Here is a 27314-nt window from a genome sequence, read left to right on the forward strand (position 1 = left end):
TCTGTGCATAGGTACCAGCAAAACACTGTCACATAAATCACGATATAACTTTTTCCGTTTTACACTCCTCAAATATGCACTTGAAAAACGAACACGCGAAAAGGAAACACTCAGAACTATTTCCCGAAAGAAACCACGGACTGGTCCTGGCATTATTTCCGTACCTACAACGAATTCGGGAAGTGATCTTGACAGCCTCATTTGGATCACCGTGCGCAGAAATGGGTCGTTTGTATCTCGAAAGAAGGAGAATCTATTCACCAGTTGACGCAAGAAGAGGTGCGCCAACCCCAGACCACCATCCTTCACGCGCCGGAAGAGATTATCTCGGCTACATCGCTCCCAGCTTGATGCCCACACGAATACAGCGAACACGCGGTGCAGTTTCTGCACATTAATACGAGAGCACTGTAGTACCTGCATTACGTACCAGATCTTTGTCACGAGAAACATGTTGCACGCTGTAGCTCTCGCGAATATTGATAGGTAACAGGCGTTCCATCGGTCGGCTTTTTCTTTTAGTTGTTTTGTCCGCTCCTTCCAGTACTCGCTACTGTCCTTGTAGGCATCAAGGGGTGCTCCAAGGTACTTAACTGGCGTCGTGACCCAGTTTACGTTCGAAAAGTGGTCTGGTGTAGACGCCCATCTTCCATGCCAAAACCCCAAACATTTCTGCCAGTTAACGTAGCTGTTAGTGACGTTACCAAACTTTTTGACGATATTAACAGTATTCAATACACTTTGTTTGTCCTTACAGCACACAGCCACATCGTCAGCGTATGCCAGTAGCTTCACTTCTGCTGATTGAAGACTAAACCCCTTAATACGTTCATTTTCAATGATGGCCAGACATAGCGTTTCTATGTAGACACAAAACAGGAGTGGACTGAGTGGACAACCCTGGCGAACGGAGCGCTTCACGTTAATGGGGGCCCCCAACATCTGATTAATTATAAGTCTGGTATAGCAGCTCCGGTACGCCATGGTCACCCCTTCAGTGATTATGTGGCCAAAATTAACGTGTTCAAGGATGGTAAGCAATATGTCGTGAGAAACACAATCAAACGCCTTCTCCAAGTCTAGCTGGAGGATGGCTACTGCATCGCACATGGCGTCACAACACTCCAGCACACACTTCATTTTATGGATGTTAGTGAAAATGGTTCTTCCACGAATACCACACGTCTGGTGTGGGCCGATTACTTCCTGGATAACTGACTGGACCCGTCGTGCCAACACCTTCATCAATATTTTGTAGTCACAGTTAGTAAGCGCTATGGGTCTGTAGGAGGAAAGTTGCTTGAGCTTTTCGGTCTCTTCTGTTTTCGGTATTAGTACTGTATGGGACTGGCCAAAGGATGGTGGAAGTATTTTCAGTTCATATGCTTCATTGAAAACTGCTGTTAAGATAGGAGCTAGGTGGCTTTTGAACGATTTGTACCATGCGGCACAAAGACCGTCTGGACCTGGCGACTTCCCAGGATTCAGGTCTTCGATGGCTTTCATCACTTCATGTTCTGTTAATGGTCGTTCTAAGGTTTCTTTAACCTCACTCGACAGCTGTGGGATTCGTTGCAAAAATAATTTCTTGAAATCGTGCATGTTGACATGCCTGAATGTAAAAAGTTCTTTGTAATGCTCAAAGAAAGCACGCCTTATATTATTGTTATCAGTTAATACCACCCCTTCATATTCGATAGCCTCAATCTGCTTACGTCTCGAGTGCTTTTTTTCTAACCCCAGTGCTCTTTTCGTTGGCGTTTCCCCGCATGATAGCCTTTCTGCTCTGGCGCGCACTAGCGCACCTCGGAAGCGATCTTCGTCGAATACCTCGAGCTTCTTCTTAACGGCGCGCATATCTTGTTGATAGGCGCCAGGTTGCATGCATTCAAGCTTCGCAAATTTTTCTAGCAATGTTGTTAAATCCTTTTCTCTGGCCTTTTGTTCATATCGCAGTACGCTACTTCTTTCGATTGCCTTCAATTTAATGCTTTGCTTCAGCAACTCCCATTCCTCACCAAATTTCGTAGAACTGTCTGTTCCAAAAGAATTCAGAGCAGCCACTACATTTTCGTTAAAAGTTTCATCCCGTAACAGCTCTGCATTCAATTTCCACAGTTCCCAGACGAACTTGTTTCGTTCTTTCTTCCTGCCCACCGTGCATTTTACCAGGCAGTGGTCAGAATATGATATGGCCGTAACTGTGTAGCACTGGCATTTTTCAACTAAATCATATGAAAGATAGATACGGTCTAAGCGTGCGTGACTTGTGCCCTGAAAGTGAGTGTAGCTTACGTCTCCGTGACCGCGAAAACATTCTGCGATATCTTCTAATTCGAATTCGTGTGTGATCTGCGCCAGGATATCACTACTTTTGTCACAAACCACGCGACGCGTAGACCTATCCTCAGCTTTCAATACGCAGTTGAAGTCGCCTACACAGGCTATCATTTTTTGCACATGTAAATGATGCTTTAAACTCAAAAAGAAATTTGCCCTCTCTTGCACAGTATTAGGCGCATAAATGCAAAACACGCGCCATTGGACATTACAATAGCTGAAGTCACAAAAGACAAGTCGACCAGAAGTACAGGAGAAGTAACCATCTATAACAAGACCAGGGAGCTTCCTCACGAACAGCACACACCCTGCCGAAGTCCCTAAGGCGTGGCTCACTACCGTATAGTAGTTATACGTGAACCTTTGCACCATGCTCCCGGTCTCCTCCTCGCCGTCTACCTTGGTTTCTTGCACTGCTAAAACGTCGAGGTCGTGGTCCACTAGTAGTCTGTAAACCTGACTCTGTTTCCTTTTGGCGGCCAGACCTCGAACGTTTAGCGTGCCGAGGCTAAGCGACGGGTTGGTAGCCATTATTGGTGAAAACCGGAAGGGGAGAAGGCCCGGAGCATGGTGCTCACCTTAACGTCTAGCTGACCGCTAGACGCCTCCGTGGCCATCCGGCGGCCGTCGCCCGGGTTCCTCTTTGGTCGGCTTCGGGGTAAGCCTACGGTCAGTCTCCAGGTTCGGCTTAGGCTTGAGGGTGGAGCGCCTTCCAGGTAGCGTCTTAGCGGGTGGTGCCTCGGAGTCACCGCCGGCCTTTCCGTCGACTTTCTCCTCGTGCTGCAGGGATCTCTTGACCGGTGCCGAGACGGATTCGACGCGGGCGCTAGCAGGGGTCGCGTTGTCGTCCGCCTCTGCCTGCGTTGCATCCGTAGCTGGCTGGTGGCTCTCGTTTTCTTGCGGGGCCGTCTTCACGCTCTCGACTGTAGCCGCTGGTTCTTTGGGGGGAGGGATATTCCTTCCTCCTTCGGCTTGCTTGGTCGTCGCGCCGGTTTCTGCCGCCACTTTGCCGTTTCCAGCTCCCGTGGCCGCTTCCTCCGCCTCGGTCACGTCCATTACATGGTCTAACGTCGACGGCTCGCTCTCCGCCGAACCCGCGGCTACTGCGTATGAACGCACACAGTCCGCGTCGTTGTGTCCAAAACGCCTGCACCGCGAGCAACGGGGAACCTTGCATTCACGACGAACGTGGCCAGAGCCCCGGCAGCGCAGGCACTGCATGGGACGTCCTGGGGCTACCACCAGCGCAAGCTCGCCGGCGACGCGGATCTGGTGGGGCAGGTCGTCGACTTTCATTCCTGCCTTCAGCTGCAGCAGCACTGCTCGGGTCGTCGAGCCCTTGTCGGAAACGCCATCCACTCGCCAGCGCTCCCGGGTCACTTCCGTCACCTTGCCGAAGGAGGCCAGCGCGGTCTTGACGTCTTCGTCGTCCACCCCATGCAGAAGCCAGTGGATACGAAGCTTCACCTGTTGTTCCTTGGGGTCGATGACCAGGCAGCGACGCCCCTTCACCTGCAGCTCCTTTAGGGCCGCCACCTTTTCGGCAGCCTCGGCTGTCTTCATCGTCACCGCCCATACATGGTTTATTTGGTATGCTCCAAGGGCGACGACGCCAGAGAGCATACCAACAGCTTGAAGCGCGTCTCGAAAATCTTCTACACGAAACGGGCGAACACGAGCGTCGCCGTGCAAAAAAACTGTGTTCAAAACAATACGTCCTGTAGGTAGGCGAGGCAAAATTATTTGGTAATCTTTATCTTCTTCCGTCGAAAGCCTGTTGCCGCGGCTAACAGCCGCATATGCCGCTCCATTGGAGCCCATGATCCCGCGATCCGTTCAGCTCGGGAGCCGGAAGCAGAATGCGCCACTCTGCTGCTCCTGCGCGCTATGTATATTTGTTTATATTTGTAATTACCGAGAGTAGTCTTTTTTTTTTTTTTTTTTTTTTTAGGGCGAGGAACACCAGCGCGTAGCACATGAGAGCATTTCTCGGAGGGCAATTAGGGCTATAAGACACCAAATTACTGCGCTGATATGCTCTTTATATTAAATGGCACAAAAATAAAATAAAGGAAATATGTAGCAGAGCGTGGTTTCGATCCACGGACCTCTGGGTTATGGGCCCAGCACGCTTCCGCTGCGCCACTCTGCTGCTCCAGCGTGCTATGTATATTTGTTTATATTTGTAATTACCGAGAGTAGCCTTTTTTTTTTTTTTTTTTTTAGGGCGAGGAACACCAGCGCGGAGCACATGAGAGCATTTCTCGGAGGGCAATTAGGGCTATAAGACACCAAATTACTGCGCTGATATGCTCTTTATATTAAATGGCACCAAAATAAAATAAAGGAAATATGTAGCAGAGCGTGGTTTCGATCCACGGACCTCTGGGTTATGGGCCCAGCACGCTTCCGCTGCGCCACTCTGCTGCTCCTGCGTGCTATGTATATTTGTTTATATTTGTAATTAACGAGAGTAGTCTTTTTTTTTTTTTTTTTAGGGCGTGGAACACCAGCGCGGAGCACATGAGAGCATTTCTCGGAGGGCAATTAGGGCTATAAGACACCAAATTACTGCGCTGATATGCTCTTTATATTAAATGGCACCAAAATAAAATAAAGGAAATATGTAGCAGAGCGTGGTTTCGATCCACGGACCTCTGGGTTATGGGCCCAGCACGCTTCCGCTGCGCCACTCTGCTGCTCCTGCGTGCTATGTATATTTGTTTATATTTGTAATTAACGAGAGTAGTCTTTTTTTTTTTTTTTTTTTAAGGCGAGGAACACCAGCGCGTAGCACAAGAGAGCATTTCTCGGAGGGCAATTAGGGCTATAAGACACCAAATTACTGCGCTGATTTGCTCTTTATGTTAAATGGCACCAAAATAAAATAAAGGAAATATGTAGCAGAGCGTGGTTTCGATCCACGGACCTCTGGGTTATGGGCCCAGCACGCTTCCGCTGCGCCACTCTGCTTTTTTTTTTTCTTTATTGCCAGTCCTCGACATAACACAACACAAATTCCTAAATGATATAAACAAATACCAAAGAAGCAAAAAGGGATGAATACACAAACGGAACAAGGAACAGTAATATTTACATTCGCTGCCGTCCGCTACTGTGGCACGACGTTGTCGGATTAAAATTCCTTTAGTGCTGTAAGGGGTTCAACCCTCGACAGCCACTCAGGAACAGGCTGTTGCATCTTGATCACTTCCACATACCGTTGCATGGATTCACAAAAGTACAGACGCGCCGGTCGGGCATCCGGGTCACAATGGTAACCCGCCATTCTTGCGCGCCATAAACTGTGGAGGCCCGTAAGCATGATCAGGTCGTACGGGAAACCTTCGTCGTCATATACTGGCAGAAACCTGATTCTGTGGGGATCTATAGGTAGCTCCTTTTTTAGAGTCCTTTGTAGCACGTCCCAGAAAAAGACCCCTTCCCAACAGTGGATGAAGACGTGATCTATGCTTTCTGTTTTTTTACATTTAAGGCAATGGGTTCCCCATGGCATGTAGAACCCACGTTGTTCAAGGAAGATTTTAACAGGTACAGTACCAGTGTGTAATTTAAAAAAGAACGATTTAGTGGCTGGTTGAACTGGCATCTTCTTCACAATTTTTAATACATCTAGGCCTGGGCCTCCACTGTACGGGGCTCTGTACATAGGTACCAGCAAAACACTGTCACATAAATCACGATATAACTTTTTCCGTTTTACACTCCACAAATATGCACTTGAAAAACGAACACGCAAAAAGGAAACACTCTGAACTATTTCCCGAAAGAAACCACGGACTGGTCCTGGCATTATTTCCGTACCTACAACGAATTCGGGAAGTGATCTTGACAGCCTCATTTGGATCACCGTGCGCAGAAATGGGTCGTTTGTATCTCGAAAGAAGGAGAATCTATTCACCAGTTGACGCAAGAAGAGGTGCGCCAACCCCAGACCACCATCCTTCACGCGCCGGAAGAGATTATCTCGGCTACATCGCTCCCAGCTTGATGCCCACACGAATACAGCGAACACGCGGTGCAGTTTCTGCACATTAATACGAGAGCACTGTAGTACCTGCATTACGTACCAGATCTTTGTCACGAGAAACATGTTGCACGCTGTAGCTCTCGCGAATATTGACAAGTAACAGGCGTTCCATCGGTCGGCTTTTTCTTTTAGTTGTTTTGTCCGCTCCTTCCAGTACTCGCTACTGTCCTTGTAGGCATCAAGGGGTGCTCCAAGGTACTTAACTGGCGTCGTGACCCAGTTTACGTTCGAAAAGTGGTCTGGTGTAGACGCCCATCTTCCATGCCAAAACCCCAAACATTTCTGCCAGTTAACGTAGCTGTTAGTGACGTTACCAAACTTTTTGACGATATTAACAGTATTCAATACACTTTGTTTGTCCTTACAGCACACAGCCACATCGTCAGCGTATGCCAGTAGCTTCACTTCTGCTGATTGAAGACTAAACCCCTTAATACATTCATTTTCAATGATGGCCAGACATAGCGTTTCTATGTAGACACAAAACAGGAGTGGACTGAGTGGACAACCCTGGCGAACGGAGCGCTTCACGTTAATGGGGGCCCCCAACATCTGATTAATTATAAGTCTGGTATAGCAGCTCCGGTACGCCATGGTCACCCCTTCAGTGATTATGTGGCCAAAATTAACGTGTTCAAGGATGGTAAGCAATATGTCGTGAGAAACACAATCAAACGCCTTCTCCAAGTCTAGCTGGAGGATGGCTACTGCGTCGCACATGGCGTCGCAACACTCCAGCACACACTTCATTTTATGGATGTTAGTGAAAATGGTTCTTCCACGAATACCACACGTCTGGTGTGGGCCGACTACTTCCTGAATAACTGACTGGACCCGTCGTGCCAACACCTTCATCAATATTTTGTAGTCACAGTTAGTAAGCGCTATGGGTCTGTAGGAGGAAAGTTGCTTGAGCTTTTCGGTCTCTTCTGTTTTCGGTATTAGTACTGTATGGGACTGGCCAAAGGATGGTGGAAGTATTTTCAGTTCATATGCTTCATTGAAAACTGCTGTTAAGATAGGAGCTAGGTGGCTTTTGAACGATTTGAACCATGCGGCACAAAGACCGTCTGGACCTGGCGACTTCCCAGGATTCAGGTCTTCGATGGCTTTCATCACTTCATGTTCTGTTAATGGTCGTTCTAAGGTTTCTTTAACCTCACTCGACAGCTGTGTGATTCGTTGCAAAAATAATTTCTTGAAATCGTGCATGTTGACAGGCCTGAATGTAAAAAGTTCTTTGTAATGCTCAAAGAAAGCACGCCCTATATTATTGTTATCCGTTAATACCACCCCTTCATATTCGATAGCCTCAATCTGCTTACGTCTCGAGTGCTTTTTTTCTAACCCCAGTGCTCTTTTCGTTGGCGTTTCCCCGCATGATAGCCTTTCTGCTCTGGCGCGCACTAGCGCACCTCGGAAGCGATCTTCGTCGAATACCTCGAGCTTCTTCTTAACGGCGCGCATATCTTGTTGATAGGCGCCAGGTTGCATGCATTCAAGCTTCGCAAATTTTTCTAGCAATGTTGTTAAATCCTTTTCTCTGGCCTTTTGTTCATATCGCAGTACGCTACTTCTTTCGATTGCCTTCAATTTAATGCTTTGCTTCAGCAACTCCCATTCCTCACCAAATTTCGTAGGACTGTCTGTTCCAAAACAATTCAGAGCAGCCACTACATTTTCGTTAAAAGTTTCATCCCGTAACAGCTCTGCATTCAATTTCCACAGTTCCCAGACGAACTTGTTTCGTTCTTTCTTCCTGCCCACCGTGCATTTTACCAGGCAGTGGTCAGAATATGATATGGCCGTAACTGTGTAGCACTGGCATTTTTCAACTAAATCATATGAAAGATAGATACGGTCTAAGCGTGCGTGACTTGTGCCCTGAAAGTGAGTGTAGCTTACGTCTCCGTGACCGCGAAAACATTCTGCGATATCTTCTAATTCGAATTCGTGTGTGATCTGCGCCAGGATATCACTACTTCTGTCACAAACCACGCGACGCGTAGACCTATCCTCAGCTTTCAATACGCAGTTGAAGTCGCCTACACAGGCTATCATTTTTTGCACATGTAAATGATGCTTTAAACTCAAAAAGAAATTTGCCCTCTCTTGCACAGTATTAGGCGCATAAACGCAAAACACGCGCCATTGGACATTACAATAGCTGAAGTCACAAAAGACAAGTCGACCAGAAGTACAGGAGAAGTAACCATCTATAACAAGACCAGGGAGCTTCCTCACGAACAGCACACACCCTGCCGAAGTCCCTAAGGCGTGGCTCACTACCGTATAGTAGTTATACGTGAACCTTTGCACCATGCTCCCGGTCTCCTCCTCGCCGTCTACCTTGGTTTCTTGCACTGCTAAAACGTCGAGGTCGTGGTCCACTAGTAGTCTGTAAACCTGACTCTGTTTCCTTTTGGCGGCCAGACCTCGAACGTTTAGCGTGCCAAGGCTAAGCGACGGGTTGGTAGCCATTATTGGTGAAAACCGGAAGGGGAGAAGGCCCGGAGCATGGTGCTCACCTTAACGTCTAGCTGACCGCTAGACGCCTCCGTGGCCATCCGGCGGCCGTCGCCCGGGTTCCTCTTTGGTCGGCTTCGGGGTAAGCCTACGGTCAGTCTCCAGGTTCGGCTTAGGCTTGAGGGTGGAGCGCCTTCCAGGTAGCGTCTTAGCGGGTGGTGCCTCGGAGTCACCGCCGGCCTTTCCGTCGACTTTCTCCTCGTGCTGCAGGGATATCTTGACCGGTGCCGAGACGGATTCGACGCGGGCGCTAGCAGGGGTCGCGTTGTCGTCCGCCTCTGCCTGCGTTGCATCCGTAGCTGGCTGGTGGCTCTCGTTTTCTTGCGGGGCCGTCTTCACGCTCTCGACTGTAGCTGCTGGTTCTTTGGGGGGAGGGATATTCCTTCCTCCTTCGGCTTGCTTGGTCGTCGCGCCGGTTTCTGCCGCCACTTTGCCGTTTCCAGCTCCCGTGGCCGCTTCCTCCGCCTCGGTCACGTCCATTACATGGTCTAACGTCGACGGCTCGCTCTCCGCCGAACCCGCGGCTACTGCGTATGAACGCACACAGTCCGCGTCGTTGTGTCCAAAAAGCCTGCACCGCGAGCAACGGGGAACCTTGCATTCACGACGAACGTGGCCAGAGCCTCGGCAGCGCAGGCACTGCATGGGACGTCCTGGGGCTACCACCAGCGCAAGCTCGCCGGCGACGCGGATCTGGTGGGGCAGGTCGTCGACTTTCATTCCTGCCTTCAGCTGCAGCAGCACTGCTCGGGTCGTCGAGCCCTTGTCGGAAACGCCATCCACTCGCCAGCGCTCCCGGGTCACTTCCGTCACCTTGCCGAAGGAGGCCAGCGCGGTCTTGACGTCTTCGTCGTCCACCCCATGCAGAAGCCAGTGGATACGAAGCTTCACCTGTTGTTCCTTGGGGTCGATGACCAGGCAGCGACGCCCCTTCACCTGCAGCTCCTTCAGGGCTGCCAGCTTTTCGGCAGCCTCGGCTGTCTTCATCGTCACCGCCCATACATGGTTGATTTGGTATGCTCCAAGGGCGACGACGCCAGAGAGCATACCAACAGCTTGAAGCGCGTCTCGAAAATCTTCTACACGAAACGGGCGAACACGAGCGTCGCCGTGCAAAAAAACTGTGTTCAAAACAATACGTCCTGTAGGTAGGCGAGGCAAAATTATCTGGTAATCTTTATCTTCTTCCGTCGAAAGCCTGTTGCCGCGGCTAACAGCCGCATATGCCGCTCCATTGGAGCCCATGATCCCGCGATCCGTTCTGCTCGGGAGCCGGAAGCAGAATGAGACTCTGCTGCTCCTGCGTGCTATGTATATTTGTTTATATTTGTAATAAACGAAAGTAGTCTTTTTTTTTTTTAGGGCGAGAAAGACGAGCCTGCAGCACAAGATAGCATTTCTCGGAGGGCAATTAGGGCTATAAGACACCAAATTACTGCGCTGATATGCTCTTTATGTTAAATGGCACCAAAATAAAATAAAGGAAATATGTAGCAGAGCGTGGTTTCGATCCACGGACCTCTGGGTTATGGGCCCAGCACGCTTCCGCTGCGCCACTCTGCTGCTCCTGCGTGCTATGTATATTTGTTTATATTTGTAATAAACGAAAGTAGTCTTTTTTTTTTTTTTTTTTTTAGGGCGAGAAACACGAGCCTGCAGCACAAGATAGCATTTCTCGGAGGGCAATTAGGGCTATAAGACACCAAATTACTGCGCTGATATGCTCTTTATGTTAAATGGCACCAAAATAAAATAAAGGAAATATGTAGCAGAGCGTGGTTTCGATCCACGGACCTCTGGGTTATGGGCCCAGCACGCTTCCGCTGCGCCACTCTGCTGCTCCTGCGTGCTATGTATATTTGTTTATATTTGTAATAAACGAAAGTAGTCTTTTTTTTTTTTTTTTCTTTTAGGGCGAGAAACACGAGCCTGCAGCACAAGATAGCATTTCTCGGAGGGCAATTAGGGCTATAAGACACCAAATTACTGCGCTGATATGCTCTTTATGTTAAATGGCACCAAAATAAAATAAAGGAAATATGTAGCAGAGCGTGGTTTCGATCCACGGACCTCTGGGTTATGGGCCCAGCACGCTTCCGCTGCGCCACTCTGCTGCTCCTGCGTGCTATGTATATTTGTTTATATTTGTAATAAACGAGAGTAGTCTTCTTTTTTTTTTTACGGCGCGGAACACCAGCGCGTAGCACAAGAGAGCATTTCTCGGAGGGCAATTAGGGCTATAAGACACCAAATTACTGCGCTGATATGCTCTTTATGTTAAATGGCACCAAAATAAAATAAAGGAAATATGTAGCAGAGCGTGGTTTCGATCCACGGACCTCTGGGTTATGGGCCCAGCACGCTTCCGCTGCGCCACTCTGCTGCTCCTGCGTGCTATGTAAATTTGTTTATATTTGTAATAAACGAGAGTGGTCTTTTTTTTTTTTTTAGGGCAAGGAACACCAGCGCGTAGCACAAGAGAGCATTTCTCGGAGGGCAATTAGGGCTATGAGACACCAAATTACTGCGCTGATATGCTCTTTATGTTAAATGGCACCAAAATAAATTAAAGGAAATATGTAGCAGAGCGTGGTTTCGATCCACGGACCTCTGGGTTATGGGCCCAGCACGCTTCCGCTGCGCCACTCTGCTGCTCCTGCGTGCAATGTAAATTTGTTTATATTTGTAATAAACGAGAGTAGTCTTTTTTTTTTTTTTTTTTTTAGGGCGAGGAACACCAGCGCGTAGCACAAGAGAGCATTTCTCGGAGGGCAATTAGGGCTATAAGACACCAAATTACTGCGCTGATACGCCCTTTATGTTAAATGGGACCAAAATAAAATAAAGGAAATATGTAGCAGAGCGTGGTTTCGATCCACGGACCTCTGGGTTATGGGCCCAGCACGCTTCCGCTGCGCCACTCTGCTGCTCCTGCGTGCAATGTAAATTTGTTTATATTTGTAATAAACGAGAGTAGTCTTTTTTTTTTTTTTTTTTTTAGGGCGAGAAACACGAGCGCGTAGCACAAGAGAGCATTTCTCGGAGGGCAATCAGGGCTTTAAGACACCAAATTACTGCGCTGATACGCCCTTTATGTTAAATGGGACCAAAATAAAATAAAGGAAATATGTAGCAGAGCGTGGTTTCGATCCACGGACCTCTGGGTTATGGGCCCAGCACGCTTCCGCTGCGCCACTCTGCTGCTTTTTTTTTTATTTATTGGCGGTCTTCGACATTTTACAGAGCACATAATACAGAACAAAATTACAATGCACAATTAACAAATACGAAACATTTTGAAAGAACATACATGCCATCAGTCCTATAAGGACTGGCGTTGTCTGATTAAAATTCTTTCAGTGCTGTCAGAGGTTCTATCCTCGACAGCCATTCGGGTACACATTCTTGTATTTTCTTTATTTCAATGAAACTAGACATCCTTTCGCGGATATACGTACGCGCAGGCCTAGCGTCCGGGTCGCAGTAGTACCCAGACATCCTAGCACGCCACAAACTATGAAGGCCCTTGAGCATTATTAGGTCGAAGGGAACCCCGTCGTCATTCGTTACCGCTAAGTACCTGATGTCATGCGGATTTAACGGTAACTCCTTCTTCATTGTTCTTTGTAGGACATCCCAGAACAACACTCCGGCCCAGCAATGCAAAAAGCCATGGTCTATTGTTTCTGGTTGCTTGCAAATCAAGCAGTGCGAGCCCCAGGGTACAAGAAAGCCACGTTCTTCCATGAATGTCTTCACTGTGAGTGTTCCTGTGTGTAATTTAAAAAAGAATGTCTTTACCCCAGTAGGCACCTCCATATTTTTCACTCGCTTAAGGACATCCAGTCCTGATCTTCCACTGTATAGCGCTCTGTACAATGGCACTGGAAATACAATATCGCAAATATCTTTATACAATGTTTTCCTTTTAACGTTACATAAATACTCGAAAGAAAAACGCACAGAAAGAAAGCGCACACTATCTGCAACTTCTTTAAGATAGCCACGAAGCGTTCCGGGCATACTATCTGTAGTAACAATAAGTGCCGGCAGAGCACCTCTCAACCTGAGTTGGCATACAGTGCGCAGAAACGGATCACGCACATCCCGAAAAAACAAAAACCTGTTCACAAGCTGGCGTACAGAAGGATGCGCCAAGCCCAGCCCCCCTTTCTTCACGTGCCGGAACAGATTGGTTCGGCTACTCCTTTCCCAGGTAGAGCCCCAGATAAGAACCGCGAACACTCTGTGCAACTTTTGCACGTTTACCCTTGAACAGTACAACGTTTGCATGACGTACCACAACTTCGTAATAAAAAACATGTTACACACAGTTGCTTTTGCGAAAATCGACAGGTTGATGCCTTTCCACTCGTCTGCTTTTTCTCTTGTTTGTTTTGATTGGTTCGTCCAGTATTCGTCGCTATTTTTGTAACTGCCCATGGGGACACCTAAGTACTTGGTCGGGGTTTTTATCCAGCTCACATTTGCAACATGGTCCGGGGCCGAAGACCACTCTCCGTGCCACAAACCGAGGGACTTTCCCCAGTTCACTCTACTGCCCTTCACATCACAAAAATTTTTCACTACCCTTATTGTTTCCGTCACACTTTCTTTGCTTGTACAACACACCGCGATGTCATCTGCATATGCCAAGAGCTTGATTTGTGTGGCTGCCAAGCTATACCCGCGTATTTGCTCATTCTCAGTTATTGCCAAACACATAGTTTCTATGTAAATGTCAAAGAAAAGAGGACTGAGAGGGCAGCCCTGACGCACAGAACGCATGACGTTAATGGGGGCCCCCAATGATTTATTCACAATTAAGCGTGTTGCGCAGTTCTGGTACGCCAACGCCACTCCCTCAGTGATGATGGAACCAACATTAACGTAATCAAAAATGGCAAACAAAATATCATGAGAGACACAATCAAACGCTTTCGCGAGGTCCAGCTGGAGCACCGCGACTCCATCCGAGGTGGCGTCACAGCACTCCAGCACGCACCGCATCGTGTGAATATTCGAAAAAATGGACCTTCCTTTGATACCACACGTTTGGTGATCTGCCACTATATCATTTATGACGTTTTGAAGTCTGGCAGCCCAAACTTTCATAAAAACCTTATAATCAACATTGGTTAAAGATATTGGCCTGTAAGATGTTACTAGACTAAGTTTCTCCACTTGGTCACTCTTAGGGATGAGTATGGTATGAGCTTTTCCAAAAGAAGGCGGCAAAGTTTTGTTATCATACCCATCATTAAACAGCTCTGTTAGTAACGGCGACAGTTCTTTCTTAAAAGCTTTATATAAACACGCGCCCAGACCGTCCGGTCCAGGTGATTTGCCTTGGTTCAAATCATCAATCGCTTTTTCAACTTCACGTTCGGTTATTTTCCATTCCAATCGTTGTTTTGTATCGTCACTCACTCGCGGCATCCGAGATAGAAAGGCCCTTCTGAACTCGTCTATATTCACTTCTTGAAAGTCGCGGGATCGAATCCCGGCCACGGCGGCCGCATTTCGATGGGGGCGAAATGCAAAAACACCCGTGTGCTTAGATTTAGGTGCACGTTAAAGAACCCCGGGTGGTCAAAATTTCCGGAGTCCTCCACTACGGCGTGCCTCATAATCAGAAAGTGGTTTTGGCACGTAAAACCCGAAATATTATTATTATCACTTCTTGAAACGCAAAGAGTGACTGATAATACTCTAGAAACGCTCGGCCTATGCTCTTACTATCGTCGGCAACTGTACCATTCCATAAAATTCTGTCGACATGATTCCGTCGAGCTTGCGCTTTTTCGAGTCCCAGCTCCCGTTTAGTGGGTGTCTCTCCAGCTACTAATGCATTTGCTCTTGCTCGCACAATCGCACCTTGATACCGTTCCTTGTCAAGCTGCTCGATTTTTTCTTTAATGGCTCCTACATCTTGCTTATACGTCCCAGGCTCTTCGCACTCCAGCGCTATTCTTTCCTTCTCAAATCGTAAACGAGAGTAGTTTTTTTTTTAGGGCGAGAAACACCAGCGCGTAGCACAACAGAGCATTCCTCGGAGGGCAATTAGGGCTATAAGACACCAAATTATGCGCTGATATGCTCTGTATGTTAAATGGGAGCAAAATAAAATAAAGGAAACATGTAGCAGAGTGAAGTTTCGATCCACGGAACTCTGGGTTATGGGCCCAGCACGCTTCCACTGCGCCACTCTGCTGCTTTTTTTTCTTTATTGCCAGTCCTCGACATATCACAACTCAAATTCCTAAATGATATAAACAAAGACCAAAGAAGCAAAAAGGAATGAATACACAAACGGAACAAAGAACAGTAATATTTACATTCGTTGCCGTCCGCTACTGTGGCACGACGCTGTCGGATTAAAATGCCTTTAGTGCTGTCAGGGGTTCAACCCTCGACAGCCACTCAGTAACAGGCTGTTGCAACTTCTGCACTTCGACATACCGTTGCGTGCATTCACAAAAGCATAGACGCGCCGGTCAGGCATCCGGGTCACAATGGTAACGCGCCATTCTTGCGCGCCATAAACAGTGGAGGCCCGTAAGCATGATCAGGTCGTACGGGAAACCTTCGTCGTCATATACTGGCAGAAACCTGATTCCATGGGGATCTATAGGTAGCTCCTTTTTTAGAGTCCTTTGTAACACGTCCCAGAAAAAGACCCCTTCCCAACAGTGGATGAAGACATGATCTATGCTTTCTGTTTTTTACATATAAGGCAGTGGGTTCCCCATGGCATGTAGAACCCACGTTGTTCAACAAAGATTTTAACAGGTAGAGTACCGGTGTGTAATTTAAAGAAGAACGATTTAGTGGCTGGTTGAACTGGCACCTTCTTCACCCTTTTCAATACATCTAGGCCTGGGCCTCCACCGTACGGGGCTCTGTACATGGGTACCAGCAATACACTGTCACATAAAACACGATATAACTTTCTCCGTTTTACACTCCACAAATATGCGCTAGAAAAACGAACACGCAAAAAGGAAACACTCTGAATTATTTCCCTAAAGAAACCACGAACTGGTCCTGGCATTGTTTCGGTGCCTACAACGAATTCGGGAAGTGATCTTGACAACCTCATTTGGATAACGGTGCGTAGAAATGGGTCATTTGTGTCTCTAAAAAAGAAGAACCTGTTTACTAGCTGACGCAAGAAGAGGTGCGCCAACCCCAGACCACCATCCTTCACGCGGCGGAAGAGATTATCTCGGCTACATCGCTCCCAGCTCGATGCCCGCACGAAAACAGCGAACACGCGGTGCAGTTTCTGCACATTAATCTGAGAGCACTGTAGGACCTGCATTACGTACCAGATCTTTGTTAGCAGAAACATGTTGCACGCTGTTGCTTTCGCGAACATTGACAGGTGGCCGGCGTTCCATCGGTCGGCTTTTTCTTTTATTTCTTAGTTCCGCTCCTTCCAGTACTCGCTACTGTCGTTGTAGGCATCAAGGGGTGCGCCAAGGTACTTAACTGGCGTCGTGACCCAGGTGACGTTCGAAAAGTGGTCTGGTGTGGACGCCCATCCCCCGTGCCAAAACCCCAAACATTTCTGCCAGTTCACGAAGCTATTAGTGGCATTACCAAACTGTCTTACGGTACTCACAACGTTCAATACACTTTGCGTATCTTTACAACATACAGCCACATCATCAGCATATGCCAATAACTTCACCTCTGCTGCTTGGAGGCAAAATCCCTTAATGTATTCATTTTCAATGATGGCCTGATATAGCGTTTCTATGTAAACACAAAACAGGAGTGGGCTGAGTGGACAACCCTGGCGAACGGAGCGCTTCACGTTAATGGGGGGCCCCCAGCATTTGATTAATTATTAGTCTCGTATAGCAACTCTGGTACGCCATGGTCACCCCCTCAGTGATTATGTAGCCAAAATTAACATGTTCAAGGATGGTGAGCAATATCTCGCGAGAAACGCAATCAAACGCTTTCTCCAAGTCAAGCTGGAGGATCGCAACTGCATCACACATGGCATCACAACACTCCAGCACACACTTCAACTTATGAATGTTAGTGAAGATGGTTCTTCCGCGAATGCCACACATCTGGTGTGGGCCGACTACTTCCTTAATGACTGACTGCATAAGCCGTGCCAGCACCTTCATCAGTATTTTGTAGTCGCAGTTAGTAAGCGCTATGGGTCTATAGGAGGAAAGTTACTTGTGCTTCTCGGTCTCTTCTGCTTTAGGTATTAGTACTGTATGGGACTGGCCGAAGGATGGCGGAAATATTTTCATTTCGTATGCTTCATTGAAAACTGCGGTCAAGATAGGAGCTAGGTGGCTTTTGAACGATTTGTACCAAGCGGCGCAAAGACCGTCTGGACCTGGTGACTTGCCAGGGTTCAGGTCTTCGATCGCCTTTATCACTTCCTGTTCGGTTATCCGTCCTTCCAACGTTTCTTTAACGTCACTCGACAGCTGTGGCATTCGCTGCAAAAATAAGTGCTTGAAACTTTGCATGTTGACGGGCCTGAATGTGAAAAGCTTTTGGAAATGTTCAAAGAAGGCACGCCCTATATTCTTCATATCAGTTACTACCACCCCGTTATATTCGATGGCCTCAATCTGTTTGCGTCTGGAGTGCTTTTTTTCTAATCCCAGTGCTCTTTTCGAAGGCATTTACCCGCATGCTAGTCTTTCTGCTCTCGCACGCACGAGCGCGCCTCGATAACGCTCTTCATCGAAAACCTCGACCTTTTTCTTAATAGCACGCATATCTTCATGATAAGCGCCGGGTTGCATGCATTCGAGCGTCACTAATTTTTCCAGTAATGTTTTTAAATCCCGTTCCCTTGCCTTCTCTTCATATCGTAGTACGCTACTTCTTTCAATTGCCTTGATTTTAATAGTTTGTTTCAACAGCTCCCATTCCTCGCCCAACTTCATAGAACTATCTTTTCCAAAAGAATTCTGAGCATTCACTACCGTTTCGTTAAAGGTATCATCCCGTAGAAGCTCAGCATTCATTGTCCACAGTTCCCAGACGAATTCTTTTCGTTATTTTTTGCGGCCCACCCTGCATTTTACCATGCAGTGGTCAGAAAAGGATACGGCAGTAACTGCATAGCACTGGCATTTTTCTACTAAATGATATGATAGATAGATACGGTCTAATCGTGCATGACTTATTCCCTGGAAGTGGGTGTACCTCACTTCTCGGTCAGCCCCGAAACACTGAGCGATATCCTCTAATTCAAATTCGTGTATGATCTGCGCCATGATATCGCTGCTTTTGTCGTAAATTACGCGTCGCGTAGACCTATCTTCGATGTTCAATACACAATTGAAGTCCCCAACACAGGCTATCATTTTGTGCACAGAGAAGTGGTGCTTCAAGTTCAAAAAGAAATTTACCTTTTCTTGCACTGTATTAGGCGCATAAATGCACAACACGCGCCATTGGACATTGCAATAGCTGAAATCCCAAACGACAAGTCGACCAGAAGAGCACGAGAAGTAACCGTCTATAACCAGGCCTGGAAGCTTCCTCACGAACAAGACACACCCCGCCGAAGACCCTAAGGCGTGGCTCACTACCGTATAGTAGTTGTACGTGAACCTTTGCACCTTGCTCCCGGTCTCCTCCTCGCCGTCTACCTTGGTTTCTTGCACTGCTAAAACGTCGAGGTCGTGGTCCACTAGCAGTCTATATACCTCGAACGTTTAGCGTGCCGAGGCTAAGCGACGGGTTGGTAGCCATTACTGATTTAAACGGGAGGGGAGAAGGCCCGGAGCATGGTGCTCACCTTAACGTCTAGCTGACCGCTAGACGCCTCCGTGGCCATTCGGTGGCCGTCGTCCGAGTTCGTCTTCTGTCGGCTTCGGGGTGAGCCTACGGTCAGCCTCCATTTTAGGCTTAGGCTTGAGGGTGGAGCGCCTGCCGGGTAGCGTCTTAGCGGGCGGCACCTCGGAGTCACCGCTGGCCTTTCCGTCGACTTTCTCCTCCTGCTGCAGGGACCTCTTCAGCGGTGCCGAGACGCTTTCGACGCGGGCGCTAGCAGGGGTCGCGTTGTCGTTTTCCGCTGCCTCCGTAGTATCAGTAGCCGGCTGGCGGCTCTCATTTTCTTTCTGGGCCACCCTGACGCTGATTAGTGCGGTTTCTGGCTCGTCGGGAGGAGGGACATTTTTCGGTCCTCCTTTAGTCGGCGTCGTCGTCCCGCTCGCTTCTGCAACCGCATTGCCGCTTCCAGCTCCCTTGGCCGCTTCCTGGGCCTCGGCCACGTCCATCATGTGGTCTGAGTCAACGGCTCGCTCTCCGCCGACCCCGCGGCTACTGCGTATGAGCGTACACAGTCCATGTCGCTGTGTCCGAAAAGCCTGCACCGGGAGCAACGGGGAACCTTACATTCTCGACGAACGTGACCAGAGCCCCGGCAGCGCAGGCACTGCATGGGGCGACCTGGGGCTACGACAAGCGCAAGCTCGCCGGTGACGCGGATCTGGTGGGGCAGGCCCTCAACTTTCAGTCCAGCCTTCAGCTGCAGCAGCACAGCTCGGGTCGTCGAGCCCTTGTCGGAAACGCCATGCACACGGCAGCGCTCCCTGGTTACTTCCGTGACTTTGCCAAAGGAAGCCAGCGCAGTCTTTACGTCTTCATCATCCACACCATGAAGAAGCCAGTGAAGACGAAGCTTCACCTGCTGTTCTTTAGGGTCGATGACCAGGCAGCGACGCCCCTTGACCTGAAGATCCTTCAGTGCAGCCAGCTTTTGGGCCGCCTCGGCTGTCTTCATCGTCACCGCCCACACGTGGTTGATTTGGTACGCTCCAAGGGCGACGACGCCAGAGAGCATACCAAGAGCTTGAAGCGCGTCCCGAAAATCCTCTACGCGAAACGGGCGAACACGAGTGTCGCCGTGCAAAAAAACTGTGTTTAACACGATGCGTCCTGTAGGTAGCCGAGGCAAAATAATCTGGAAATCCTATTCTTCCTCCGTCGAGAGCCTGATGCCGCCGCTAACAGCCGCATATGCCGCTCCATTGGAGCCCATGATTCCGCGATCCGTTTAGCTCGGGAGCCGGAAGCAGAAATGCGCCACTCTACTGCTCCTGCGTGCAATGTAAATTTGTTCATATTTGTAATAAACGAGAGTAATCTTTTTTTTTTAGGGCGAGGAACACCAGCGCGTAGCACAAGAGAGCATTTCTCGGAGGGCAATTAGGGCTATAAGACACCAAATTACTGCGCTGATATGCTCTTTATGTTAAATGGCACCAAAATAAAATAAAGGAAATATGTAGCAGAGCGTGGTTTCGATCCACGGACCTCTGGGTTATGGGCCCAGCACGCTTCCGCTGCGCCACTCTGCTGCTCCTACGTGCTATGTATATTTGTTTATATTTGTAATAAACGAGAGTAGTCTTTTTTTTTTTTTTTTTTTTTTTTTAGGGCGAGGAACACCAGCGCGTAGCACAAGAGAGCATTTCTCGGAGGGCAATCAGGGTTTAAGACACCAAATTACTGCGCTGATATGCTCTTTATGTTAAATGGGACCAAAACAAAATAAAGGAAATATGTAGCAGAGCGTGGTTTCGATCCACGGACCTCTGGGTTATGGGCCCAGCACGCTTCCGCTGCGCCACTCTTCTGCACCTGCGTGCTATGTAAATTTGTTTATATTTGTAATAAACGAGAGTGGTCTTTTTTTTTTTTTTTTTTAGGGCGAGGAACACGAGCGCGTAGCGCAAGAGAGCATTTCTCGGAGGGCAATCAGGGCTATGAGACACCAAATTACTGCGCTGATATGCTCTTTATGTTAAATGGGAACAAAACAAAACAAAGGAAATATGTAGCAGAGCGTGGTTTCGATTCACGGACCTCTGGGTTATGGGCCCAGAACGCTTGCGCTGCGCCACTCCGCTGTTTTTTTTTATTGCCTGCTTGGCATACAACAAAAGTAGATACAGTGCATTGTCACTTTTAAAAGTGCTGTCACACCACTTTCAGCACGTGAGGGGTTGAAAACGCAGTTGTTTCATCACAGATAGTTCCCCTAAAAGGGGGCACCACTCAGGCTTTTCCGTTTGAACTGTGTACACTTCTCCCAATTATTCTACACTCTCAATGAAATACCCTCGTGCCGGTCGCGAATTCAGGTCCTCGTTGCGCACGGCCATCCGCGTCCTCCACACGCTGTGGAGTACTAGTGCCATGAACGTGTCGTAGGGCACACCCCCTACGTTCTTGACAGGCAGAAAACGAATGCCGTACGGGGTAATGGGCAAGTCTTTCTTGAAAGTCCTCTGGAGGATTTCACAGAGAAAGACTGCATCACCACAACCCAGAAATATGTGTTCAACTGTCTCCGGCTTTTTGCAGCTGATGCAGTCCACTGACCAGGCAACAAAAATGCCCTTTTCTCGCAGCCAAGGTTTTGTAGGGAGTGTGCCACTATGTAGCTTGAAAAAGAACGTTTTTACTGATGGTCGTACAGGCATCCTTTTAACTCTTCCTGAAACATCGTCCCCTGGACCTCTTGAGTACAATGATCGGTATACAGGAAGCGGCAACATGGTTTCTACTAGATCTTTATATAATTTCTTACGCGTCACCTCAGAGAGCTACTCCATTGAACAGCGCACTTTTAGGATTTCAAAAGCACCATTAATTTCACGCGTATAAGCCCTTGGCCCTCTTTGTTCGACATTGACCGTTGAAGCAATAAATTCTGGCAAATAATTCGGCAATCGCACATGTAACACTGTTCTCAAGAAGTAATCGCTTTGATCGCGGATGAAAATAAACCTAGCCACGACGTGTCGCAAGAATAGGTGGACTAGGCCAAGCCTAGTCCACCTATTCCATATTTCCAAATTTGTGCGACTGGTTCTTTCCCACGTAGAACTCCAAAGAAATACTGCCATCACTCTGTGTAGCTTTTGAACTGCATTACGTGTCATAGATAACACTTGAAGAACATACCACGCTCGCGAAACAAGAAATATGTTGCACACAGTTGAACACGTAAACATTGAAAATTCTCGTCCACCCCATTTTTGGGTCTTCTCGCGTAGTTGCTCCGTTTCATTCTTCCAATATTCTGTTGTGTCCCGGTAGTGTTGGAGTGGTTCGCCTAGATACTTATCAGGCGTCACCGTCCATGTGACATTCTCAAACAATGAGGGTGTACTTCGCCAATTTCCATGCCAGATACGGAGGCATTTATTCGTAATAATTCTACTACCGGTGCACCCACAGAATGTTTTCACATCATTTACTGCCACTCTCACACTTTCTTGATCATCACAGAACACTGCGATATCATCCGCATAACTAAGCACTTTGACTTCCGCGGTCATCAAGCGGAATCCACGAACTCGTTCATTCTGAAGCACTTTTTGGCAAAGAGGCTCTAGGTAGAGAGCGAAAAGTAATACTGCCGCAGGACATCCTTGTTTTACGCTTGATAAGACTTGAATGCTTTCGCTGAGCTGTTTGTTCACTAAAATCCTCGTAGTGCATCCAGGGTATGCCATTCGTACCCCCTCCGAAACCACAGATCCCAGTTTTACGTAGTCGAGGATGCACAAAAGGTTCTCGTGACTCACGCGGTCAAAGGCTTTCTCGAGATCGATTTGTAGCATCGCTACCCTACTCTAAAATCTTCACAACATTCTAAAATATTCCTTGCAACGTGAATATTGGTAGTTATAGACCTACCTTTGAAGCCGCAGGTCTGACGGGGCCCTACGATTTCTTTAATAACAGTTTGAAGTCTCCTGGCCAACACAGCCATAAACAGTTTATAATCAACACTGGCCAAGGTTAAAGGGACACTAAAGGTTACCAGAAACTCAAGTTAAAGTGGTAGAGCAATGTTCTAGAATGTCTAAGGCGTCAATATAATCGCGAACAGAGCTTTAGTAACCGAGAAATTGAGGTAAATGCATGACACGATTTGAGACCCCCCAGCGACATTCCGGCACTAGCCCGATGACGAAAGGACTCCTCATAATTTGTGTTCCTAATACTCAACTACTCGTATTAAAAATATCATTTCATTCGATTATAAGACGGAAAAAAATGCTACTTGTCTACGTCTATTCGATTCTAAGAAAAAATAACATTTTTTGACGTTACCCTTCAGTAATATGGGTGTTCGAAAGGTTTCGTGTTCGCTCGACTCTGCGCGCTCGACTCTGCGCCGCGCACGCTTTGGAGTTTCAGTAGTTACGTTATCGCGTCGTGCTGAGAGGGTTCTCCTTGCTCGCGAAACTTTCATTTGGAACAATCAGCGAGAATGCCACGTCCATGTGATGTCGTGGGAAGCCCTCGTTGCTTTCCCGCTCCTGAGAGCCGGTGTCGAGGCCGCCGTCGTAGTACGCAACGACGCCGGCAGTGCGAGCCCTCAGCAGCAGGTCGCGCTCGTCGGTGCTCAAATCGCTGAAGTTGAGCCCACCATCGCGAGCCAATCTGTCGGTGTCGGGGTCCATTGCGACAAGCGTCACAGAATGAAGTACCAGCTTATGGGCGTCTTGCGCTGGAGTTTGAGGTATAGTAGCGGCGCCTGGTGGCGGTGCGGGAAACGACATCTGGGTCGTGCCAGCTTGGGTCGTATTGAGCCCTGGCTGTGGCGAAGCACGTTTCTAGGCCGAGTTTTGCGTCGATTCGCACATTTTTATGCCCTGTTGCGAGTGCGAAAAGGCTCGTCGCTTCTCATAGACCACGCCGACCACGCTGCGAGCTCGCCGCAGCCTATAGTTTAACGAAAACGGACTCTCCGTGTGCCGTGGGACGTAATGTGGGACGTAATTCGTTTCTCCTTCCGCTAGCCACAATACTCCCGCTTTCGCTCTGCTGTCGGCTCTGTCTTGGCTCTGCTTCTGGCCGCGCGTTCGCGTTTTGCACAGAAAAGCCGTAGCACCGTCTGCGGACGCCGTTCTCCTCACCGATGGCGCAACGTCACTATGAGACCATGATGTCAGTACTCCTCGATCGGAGGGCGGGCGATTTGAACTGCTCTAGAGGTACGCGGACGCTTCAGAACGCATTTTCTCTTAAAATAAGTCTCTCCTTGGCACGAAACAAGCGTTTCGAGGTTTCTGTGATGGTATTTCAACAGTCCACGTTGACTTAATAGTAACCTTTAGTGTCCCTTTAAGGGCCGATACGATCCAATAAATTGCTGTTTCGCGGGGTCTGTTGTTTTGGGAATCAACACAATGGGTGATCTGCGGAAGGACCCTGGTAATTCTTTCTTTTCATATGCCTCGCGCAAAACTTCACATAAGGCTGCTGCCACAGGGCTTTTAAATTTCTTATAGAAAGCTGCGCTTAGGCCATCTGGAACAGGTGTCTTTCCAGAGGTCATTTTTTCAATTGATTTTTCAATTTCTTTGACGGTGATAGGTGCCTCTAAGCTTGCCTTTATGTCGTCGTCGAGTTGCGGCATAAGTGATAAGAATTAATCTTTGCATGTGCTACTGCCCTGTTTGATGCTTCCTAATAATTCGCGATAATGTTCCACAAACTCTTGTTCAATTATTGCTTTATCGCTTGTGACGACGTTTTGATATTCTATCGCCTTGATTTCGCTTTTAGTCGCGTAGCTCCTCTCGTCTGCCAGCGCACGTTTCATGGGCATCTCGCCACACCAAAGCCTTTGGGCGCGTGCGCGCACCACAGCTCCCTTGTATATTTCTACGTCTATAGTCTCCAACTTTCTTTTCACATCTTTCATTTCTTTACTGCGCATGCCCGGTTCCACACATTCTTGACAGAGTAAAAAATCTAACTGGCAGTGCAACTGATTTTCTTCTTTCATTTGGCGGTGTTTTATACAAGATGCTCTTTCAATAGCTTTCATTTTTACTTTTTCTTTAAAAGACTCCCATGTATGAATTAAACTGCCCATGTTACACTCGAATACTTCTTCTAATTCAGTTTTAACGTACTCTACAAACGTGTCATCATCGAGTAGCTTGTCGTTCAATTTCCACAGGTCCCAGCTAAACCTCTGCTTTTCAATCTTATTGATGGTGAACATGACTAGGCTATGGTCGCTGAAAGATACGTGCTTCACACTGTAATCTCGGCACAAGGAAAGTAGCACAGTAGACACGTAGGCTCTGTCAAGCCTCGCCTGACTGCTAAGCTGGTAATGTGTGAACTGCGTGCCCTGAGAAAGCACATATCCTACGTCATCCAACTCTCGCTCGCGAACCAGTGCATTCAAAAATAAGGCACTATAATCACGCACCGGCGCTTTGCTTGCCCTATCTTCGGGAATGCAAACGCAGTTGAAATCTCCGAGAAGAATAATTCTCCTATCACACGACAGGTGCACTTCAAGGTTTTCGAAAAATATTTTGCGCTCTTGCTCCCTATTTGGTACATATACACAAACAATCCGCCAATTCGCGCCAGAAAAGGAAAAATCACACACAATTAATCGTCCCAAATCGTCAATATGCAAGCACTCTGCTACAATACCAATGCTGTTCTTCATAAAAAGCAAGCAGCCACCAGATGTACCATGAGAATGGCTGACACATACATTGTATAGGGAGCGGAAAGGCGAAAGCATGCGGTCTGTCTGCTCTTGGGACTCGACTTTCGTTTCCTGCACGGCAGCGATATCAACGTCATTCTCAAGCAACAAACGACGCAACTGATCCTGTCGCCTCCTAGACCCAAGTCCTCTAATGTTGAGCGTTGCTACGCATAAGGCTCTTTCTATTTTAACGGACATGTTATCGCTATCAGTAGGCCTACCACACGGTTTTTACTTCAAGTGGTTACTCGCCAGAAAACAAGGAAATCGCACGACTTACGGGCGTCTCGGCTTTTTTTCATGTTTTTACGTCTCGGCTCCCGTACAACACTTTCACATTTGTCTCTTACATATTACTGTCTCTCCAAAAACCACGACAGTCTCACCTAACCAGGCGATGAAGACGGGAGAGGCGGCTTGGCCTCTGCCCGTGGGTCGACCAGAATTTTTGGCCGCGGTTCGAAAGACGGACGCCTAATCCCCGTTGTCTTCGTCGGTGGTTCTCCACCCTCGCCGCCATCGGGAGTACTTGTCACGTCTCTACTTTCGTCCCAAGGGCGCTTGCCGGCCAGGCCGCCGACTGCGCTCTCGCTGTCGTCCATGTTGTCCTGTCCAGCTGTAAACTCTGTTTTCTTGGCAGAAGTTTCACATGATACTGGCATCTCTGAGGCTGTTGCATTCCCAGGTTGTAGCTCCGATGGCTGTTCTGCGAGCTCTTGCCCTGTTGTCGCGTTGGGCCCTTTCAGTGTAGCCGGGTCTGGCGTCGCCAGCACTCTGTCGGACCCTCCGTCACCCGGACTTGCTGCGTCTTCAGCGTCAGCCTCGTCCATGAGTAGCTCGGACGCGTCGCCCCCCTCCACGGGCCCGGTGACGCTGGCATAGGATAGCGTGCACTCGTGCTCCTCATGACCGAACCTCCGGCAGCCACTACAACGCGGCACTCGGTAGTCACGACGAATGTGCCCTCTTCCTCGGCAGCGTAGACAAATGGGCGCTCTTCCCGGCACAACAACAAGGGCTTGCTACCCGGTTACGTTCACTTGATGAGGAAGGTAGTCAATTTCAAGGCCCACCTTCAACCTGAGCGTTACCAGACGGGTCGTTGAGCCCTTGTCGGCCACGCCGTGCACCCGCCACCGCTCCCTGCTGACTTCCGTCACTTGGCCATACGGCGCTAACGCACGTTTCAAGTCTTCGTCTAGTACATTGTGGTGTAGCCAGTGTACCTTCATCCGCACATCTTGGTTTGCTGGATCGATGACTAGGCAGCGAGAATTTTTCACCTTGAGGTCACCGACGCCAAGGATCCTTTTCATAGCATCCATATTCTTGAACGTCACGGCCCACACATGGCTAATACGATACGCCCCTAAGGCAACAACCTCGGGGAGCAGCGTCAGACGAGCCAGTGGGTCACGGAAGTCTTCCACTCGATATGGCCGGGAACGCACGTCAGCATGCAAAAAAACAGTATTCAAGACAACTCGTCCTGTAGGAATGTTCGGCAATAAAACTTCATAATCATTCTCAATGTCAAAAGACCTGTTACCGCGGTAAAAAAGTACCGCTGCAGCCACCCTTGAAGGGCCTGCCATCCTGCGTCCGCTCAGCTCGGCTGCCGGAAGCAGCACCCCCGACGCACAGTGTGGATATACTGCCACTCTGCTGCTCCTGCGTGCTATGTAAATTTGTTTATATTTGTAATAAACGAAAGTAATCTTTCTTTTAGGGCGAGAAACACGAGCGCGGAGCACAAGAGAGCATTCCTCGGTGGGCAATTAGGGCTTTAAGACACCAAATTACTGCGCTGATATGCTCTTTATGTTAAATGGGACCATAATAAAATGAAGGAAACATGTA

At 48.3% G+C, this 27314-nt stretch overlaps 12 non-coding genes across 12 annotated transcripts; all 12 read right to left on the minus strand.

Moving 5' to 3' along the window:
* Positions 1 to 4420: 4420 nt before the first annotated feature.
* TRNAM-CAU (transfer RNA methionine (anticodon CAU)) lies at positions 4421 to 4492 on the minus strand. The gene has a single exon. It is a non-coding gene; the product is annotated as a tRNA-Met (tRNA).
* A 203-nt stretch (positions 4493 to 4695) lies between these two features.
* TRNAM-CAU (transfer RNA methionine (anticodon CAU)) lies at positions 4696 to 4767 on the minus strand. The gene has a single exon. It is a non-coding gene; the product is annotated as a tRNA-Met (tRNA).
* Positions 4768 to 4967: 200 nt separating this feature from the next.
* On the minus strand, positions 4968 to 5039 carry TRNAM-CAU (transfer RNA methionine (anticodon CAU)). Its single transcript has one exon. It is a non-coding gene; the product is annotated as a tRNA-Met (tRNA).
* A 202-nt stretch (positions 5040 to 5241) lies between these two features.
* TRNAM-CAU (transfer RNA methionine (anticodon CAU)) lies at positions 5242 to 5313 on the minus strand. Its single transcript has one exon. It is a non-coding gene; the product is annotated as a tRNA-Met (tRNA).
* Positions 5314 to 10408: 5095 nt separating this feature from the next.
* TRNAM-CAU (transfer RNA methionine (anticodon CAU)) lies at positions 10409 to 10480 on the minus strand. The gene has a single exon. It is a non-coding gene; the product is annotated as a tRNA-Met (tRNA).
* Positions 10481 to 10683: 203 nt separating this feature from the next.
* On the minus strand, positions 10684 to 10755 carry TRNAM-CAU (transfer RNA methionine (anticodon CAU)). Its single transcript has one exon. It is a non-coding gene; the product is annotated as a tRNA-Met (tRNA).
* Positions 10756 to 10959: 204 nt separating this feature from the next.
* On the minus strand, positions 10960 to 11031 carry TRNAM-CAU (transfer RNA methionine (anticodon CAU)). The gene has a single exon. It is a non-coding gene; the product is annotated as a tRNA-Met (tRNA).
* Positions 11032 to 11228: 197 nt separating this feature from the next.
* TRNAM-CAU (transfer RNA methionine (anticodon CAU)) lies at positions 11229 to 11300 on the minus strand. The gene has a single exon. It is a non-coding gene; the product is annotated as a tRNA-Met (tRNA).
* Positions 11301 to 11497: 197 nt separating this feature from the next.
* Positions 11498 to 11569, minus strand: TRNAM-CAU (transfer RNA methionine (anticodon CAU)). Its single transcript has one exon. It is a non-coding gene; the product is annotated as a tRNA-Met (tRNA).
* A 203-nt stretch (positions 11570 to 11772) lies between these two features.
* TRNAM-CAU (transfer RNA methionine (anticodon CAU)) lies at positions 11773 to 11844 on the minus strand. The gene has a single exon. It is a non-coding gene; the product is annotated as a tRNA-Met (tRNA).
* A 203-nt stretch (positions 11845 to 12047) lies between these two features.
* Positions 12048 to 12119, minus strand: TRNAM-CAU (transfer RNA methionine (anticodon CAU)). The gene has a single exon. It is a non-coding gene; the product is annotated as a tRNA-Met (tRNA).
* An 8080-nt stretch (positions 12120 to 20199) lies between these two features.
* Positions 20200 to 20271, minus strand: TRNAM-CAU (transfer RNA methionine (anticodon CAU)). The gene has a single exon. It is a non-coding gene; the product is annotated as a tRNA-Met (tRNA).
* Positions 20272 to 27314: the final 7043 nt, after the last annotated feature.

The sequence above is a fragment of the Dermacentor variabilis genome, unplaced genomic scaffold (genome assembly GCF_050947875.1).
Source record: "Dermacentor variabilis isolate Ectoservices unplaced genomic scaffold, ASM5094787v1 scaffold_13, whole genome shotgun sequence".
NCBI classification, from domain to species: Eukaryota; Metazoa; Arthropoda; class Arachnida; order Ixodida; family Ixodidae; genus Dermacentor; species Dermacentor variabilis.